We start from the raw sequence: 6,284 nt of genomic DNA on the forward strand, positions 1-6,284 counted from the left end.
CAAACAAACAAACAAACAATCATGATAGGGTGGGAAAAGTATGTTTAGCCCTCTGTAATTGTTTAACGAGATGAATATCGAATAGTACAAAGCCAAATCCTGGACGATAATTGATGACTGAAAAAACTATATAAACACCAATTAACAATTAATATTAAGCTCAATCAGAGCAGTCTGAGAACTCAAGTTCGACTTCTAACATAATTTATGTGCGAAAAATTCAGCTATCAATTCTTTGGTGGTATTACAAATAAATACACAGTGTATCTTAATATCATAGTTAAGAGAAGTTAAATCGCAGAAGTAGTTAACTGAAAAAAAGAAGTGTCGGAAAAAAAAATATATGTATATTCAATTTTCTTACCATCGATTACGTGCACAGCATTACCCTTTGATAATTACTTTAAGTTTCATTAACTCGTTAAATATTTTTCGTTGGCGTACATATAGGTGGGGAAGCTGCTCCAGGGACTTTTCTAGTCCAACTAAGTCCGAACTCATGAAATGTACACTTGTGAGTTATGTAAAATTAATATTTTTCGTGCAAAAAGGTCTGTTTGATGATACTTAGTCACAAATCGTATAGGCCCACTTGTACGTCTGATACACAACTGCAACTTTGTGAAAGGCCCATGTGTGAACAGGGCGAACAACTAGAAGTACCCATACTCCCTCCCACCCACGCACGCACAACACCGTAATATTATATAAAACAATCAGAAATAAGGTTTTGTTTTATTTAGAATTATAATGTAGTTCATTTCACTATGGTTGGAATATGAGGGGGGGTGACAAAACATTCTTTCCCGTAAGTTTACATAAGCCACTACATAATATGTGAATTTTTAGATCGGAAAATACTTCAAAAGTAAACATTAATAAGTTTCTAGCCTGTTAAAGCATAACAGGTGTTTAACAAGGCGACTTATTTACCAATAATACGGGCTTATCTAACCACCTTTATTTATTAGAAATTAAATATTTGCTTATCTTTTGGTTGCTAGATATGTATGAAGCATAAACTATCTACAGTACTAGATAATTTGAAATGAATCTCTTTTCTGAAACTAATATGATAAACTATATTTAACTCTTGTAAGTTCTTCCTGCAATTTGAGTCCCGTAACCGAATAAGTCATACTTCGTATTGGCTCCGAACGTACATCACATGATTTATGACTTTCACTTACTTAAAATATTTATCTGACTTAAGGTCACATATAGTTAGAGCATCACGTATCAATAAGCTTCATGTATTTCCATGCTCCCATAAAGATAATTAGTAAGATCTAAGACAAATATTGATCTCCAAATACGTTTGCTTTCGTGGAATCATCAAACTTGCAGTTCACTAACGACCGTTAGCCACCTGAAAAAAAAAAGAGAGATAATTTAAGTCTACTAGATCTTAATCTGTGTATTAGGCCCGGCATGGCCAGGTGGTTAGGGCGCTCGACTCGCAATCTGAGGGTCGCGGGTTCGAATCCCCGTCACACCACACATGCTCGCCCCTTTCAGCCGTGGGGGCGTTATAATGTGACGGTCAATCCCACTATTCGTTGGCAAAAGAGTAGCCCAAGAGTTGGCGGTGGGTGGTGATGACTAGCTGCCTTCCCTCTAGTCTTACATTGCTAAATTAGGGATGGCTAGCGCAGATAGCCCTCGTGTAGCTTTGCGCGAAATTCAAAACAAACAAACAATCTATGTATTATTTTTTTACGTATATATCTTATGTCATGTAATATTATTTTATCAATATAATCCACCTAGTTTTTAGTATTATGGAATGCAACCCGTGTTACAAAACTAATTTCTCAAATTTAAGATCTGTTGACTTAATTGGTCATTTCAAGTTTTACTTCTAGTGGCGTGGAAAATTCAAAACATGATTATCTTAGACAAAAAAAAAAGAACAAAAAAAAACAAAATCGCCTTTAACATAACCTCTTGCAGCCAATCAAAATTCCCTTTAAAAAAGTAATTACCAGCCAGCCATCCAACCTAAAGAAAACTGTTTGTTTGATTGTTTTAGAATTTTTGCGAAAGCATACACAAGGGCTACTTGTGCATAGGCATTTCTAATTTTCAAGAGATAGATTAGAGGAAAGGCAGCTAGTTAAAAGCGCGATTTTACAACTCTTGATATACTCTTGTCTGGCTTAATAATGGGATCTGACCATTTCTCTTATAACGCACTTACGCCCCCAAACTGAGAGGCGCATTTTCGTTGCATCGGAACAGGAACCACGAAGTAAGACAGTATAGCGTTCAAAATAAGGGCAATACTAGGCAGAATAAGACTAAAAACAGAAATGTGTCTGTAAAAATACCATTAGATTTAACTGGTAAGGGATAAACCTAAAATGTTTGATTTAGGTACTAATGTGGTAGTTTACGTTGTTAAAAGTACTATACACGCCAGTATTAGTGAGTTAACCTCTTCGCTTAGTTAGTAGAACACTCAGTTGGCGTGCGAGAGGATTAGGAATCGATCCTAAGCCTAGGAAATACAAAACGATTAAAAACTAACGTCCTACTAATGATCGAACCTCGACACTGACATAAAACTAGAGGACGGGTCTTGTTTGAGAGAAAAGAAGAATGTGGTAGTTCGAGTTGTTAAAAAGTTCCTTGTTAAGACTTTCGTACTTTATTTTTTTAGCTCAGTTATTAGAGCACTCGCTTGGTGATCAGGATCCTACCAAGAAAGGATTATCACACTTAATAGCAAGCATTCTGATCTTATCAAATTATAGATACTGTCCAACACGAGTTAGGCTTACATGTATTTTTCCTATTGTATAATGTTTCTTTAAATTGTCTCTGCGCTTAAGTTTCTTAATGTTATTGTCCTTGTTTTGTTCAGTGAATTTAGATACCAGAAGGATAAATATTCTGTATTCCAAACCATTCTCATTCAGTTTTAAGACCTTGATGATTTGTTTTAAAAGCAGGAAGATACCACTAAAATGTTAGAATAGGAAATAAAGGAAAGCCGTCTTAAAACAGAAAACTGTAAATGGAAGTCTAGACGACATTTAAGCTCGCATTTTTAACGAGTTATGATTAATAGTAACTTCCGATCAAAACAAGCAACCTACACAGAACGAAACTAAAAATCAACCTGTTTATCAGTATAGCTAATTAAATATGATTTTCTTACATTCTTACTTATAAAGATTAGAATGTAATCTTTCATCAGCTGGGTACCCTCACTGGCGATATTTTCGGTCGTAAGCTTATATATGGTTTTATTATGGTAATCTTTATGTTACACAAAAATCGTCATCACCATCTAATTGCTACAGCCTTTGTTACGTATTGAAATTTCAAATGGTCTGAAATTGAAGCCCCCCATTGGCACAGCGGTATGTCTACGGACTTACAACGCTAGAATCCGGGTTTTGATACCCGTGGTGGGCAGTGCACAGATAGCCCTTTGTTTTGCTTTGTACTTAACTACAAACAAACTGAAAATAAGTTAAATGATATTTTAGATTTAGTAGTTAAATTGTACTTTGGATTTAGTATTTAAATATATGCCGATATATACGATGAGCGAGTTGGTATAGGTACAATTCACTTAGTAGGGAGCTAGCTAACCCTGTAGTTCTCGCTGATCACACGCTGATTACAGGTCGCGTTTCACTGATGACGTTAGGTAATGTTTTCGTAAAAATACTAATGTTCGATGTGAATCCACTAAAGTTAAACGATTTGTAACGTTCGAACTTTGTAAAGGTTCCTGGTCAAATATCTGAAGTTTTCCGATTGGTAAGCGTTATAGCAATCACAGCTATAGCTTCCGAAGTTTTATAGCACACTGACTATAGCGAACGAATAATAGACACTCTCTTTTGATACGTCGCGTTGGTTATGTTTATAGGCGTGTAGAGGCGTTCTAGAAATTTCAGTTTTACGTAACAATACTGAGCTACATTTAAGCGTTTACGTATATACATATATTGTTGATTCTTACTCTCAAGAATCTTCTACAGCTTTGGAGAATAGGCGGGAGTTTCGCAATACATATTTAACACTATAAGCTACGCATCTTTTAAAATATAAACTTAATCTAAACAAACGTTGATATTAAAATAAATATATAATAACAAATCCGTTACACCTTGCATATGTGTAGATTTTTTGTAGTTAATAGTTTATAGGTGCCAAATCATCTCATAACAATTCCTGGTTCTGAAGAGTCTTCTAGTGGCTCAGCGATAAAACAGAAGGCATATAACGTTAAAATCCGAGTTTTAATACCCGTGATGGGCACAACACAGGTAGTCTATTGTGTAGCTTTGCGCTTAACAATCAACAGTCCAACTGACTTTGGAGAATGTCATTCAGACAAATAATTTTTTCATTACACCTGTGTGTTTGTGTGTCTTCTTATAGCAAGCCACATCAGGCTATCTGTTGTATCCACAATGGGGAATCGAACCCTTTCTTTTAGCGTTGTAAATCCGAAGACTTAGTGCTGCCAAACCGAGGGACTTCTTTAAATCTAATCACCTTTATGGTCCAATGTTACCGAAATATTATTTCGGCCTGTAATTAGAATAATTCTTGTTCATGGTTTCTGAACACGCTGGCGAAGAACTACAACGTTTTATAAGCTGCCTTCATTTCGTTTCTAACTATGCAGGCGTGAAAACAGTTAACAGAGGAGATGATGAGCCGTCCAATTAATTGTACCAATTAACAAAGCTTGTTAAAATCTCGATTATTTTGTGTAAACAGCTTATAGAGGCGACACGATAAATTAAATTAATAATAGGGTAATCCAAAGCACTTATACTAAAAACAAGTTTGTTAAAGAGCTCATTTCGGTTTACAATTTTTTTTCAAATTGGAAATAAAATATATCCAACTTCCTATACAGTTCACAAATTATACTTCTACACAAATAGCAGAAAGACATGTTAAGTATTGTATTCGCATTCATAAATATTTGTATATTACAATCAAAATCTATTCTGTCTTTTTCAAGCCCTCTTCCTAATTTCTGTCGTCTATGTTGATTAGGGCCAATTGAGTATTGAAGGTTTTGTATGCGTGTTATTAGATTATTAAATAAGCTAAGAACTCAGCGTTGTTTTACTGTCTTTTTTGGAGAACGTAATTAGCCCAATTATAAACGTTCGTTCTTTCAAGTGGTCAATAGCAAATATCTCCTAAACACATTGTTTAAAATTGTTGTATTACCACTTATTAAAGGTTTACTTAATTTGTAACAATGTGAGTTTATACTCCAACAACTGCAATTGCCAAATATATATATGTATATATAATAACTCATAATTTCTACACTTAGCATAGTTAACTACTACACAATATTGTAAAGTTTTCTGACTTTAATAAAGTGTTTACTTAAAATTAAGACTAGCTTCTACAATAAGTGCTTGCATATTAATTATGAAATAAATACTCGTTTTCTTTCAAAGTAAATTATAAAAACACAAAAAGCTAATTATTTGCTCGTTAGATTTCTCAGCATCTCTAAAGAGGAAATAAACATAGAAATATAACGGATAATATATCTTCCTCGCGCTATGTAGTAATTCTTATTTTTGCATTGCTGACTGTTGCTAATTCCATTCACTCAACATTGCACATAATGACCGCCTACAGTTTTAATATTTGGAAGGATTATACATATTAAACGTTCTTTTTTGTGTGGTATGCGTGAACGATAACGACTGAACAATTATTTGTCTAAGAACAATAACTTCGTTGTACTAGATCTTCTAATTATTGTGACGTGATTTTTATCTTTTAATTAAAGTATTAGAATTCAGATAAAATTCTCATCGATATTACACAATGCTAAGAAACAATTAAGTACATACAAAATATTTCTCAAGAATAATCAAGATAATAATTTTAAAAAATGGAAAACGTACTGAAAATGAGAAAATACTAAAACACTGTGTAAGAATGTTAGTGTAAAAATATTATGCCCAGTATGGAGTTTCAGGGTAACAATATGAATTATTTAATATATTAACATTAAAGCATGACTTCACGTTTTATACTTGTAGTGTATCATGTAGATGCTTTGTAAATTTTTTGTTGGGGGGGGGAGAATTTATATATAATACAAACATTGTGTTTAGATATGACAAAGTATTTTGTACAGTTATTCAGTTTCCATTGCTACCTTCGGCTTTTTTTTTATCGTCAACATTTTAATAATCGCCTTCTTGTTCGACATTTACATTTGAAGCACATATCTCCCATCTCTAGTATACAGTATTGGCTTCCAGTTTCCTCAATAT

Source organism: Limulus polyphemus, unplaced genomic scaffold (genome assembly GCF_000517525.1).
Source record: "Limulus polyphemus unplaced genomic scaffold, Limulus_polyphemus-2.1.2 Scaffold585, whole genome shotgun sequence".
Lineage (NCBI taxonomy): Eukaryota > Metazoa > Arthropoda > Merostomata > Xiphosura > Limulidae > Limulus > Limulus polyphemus.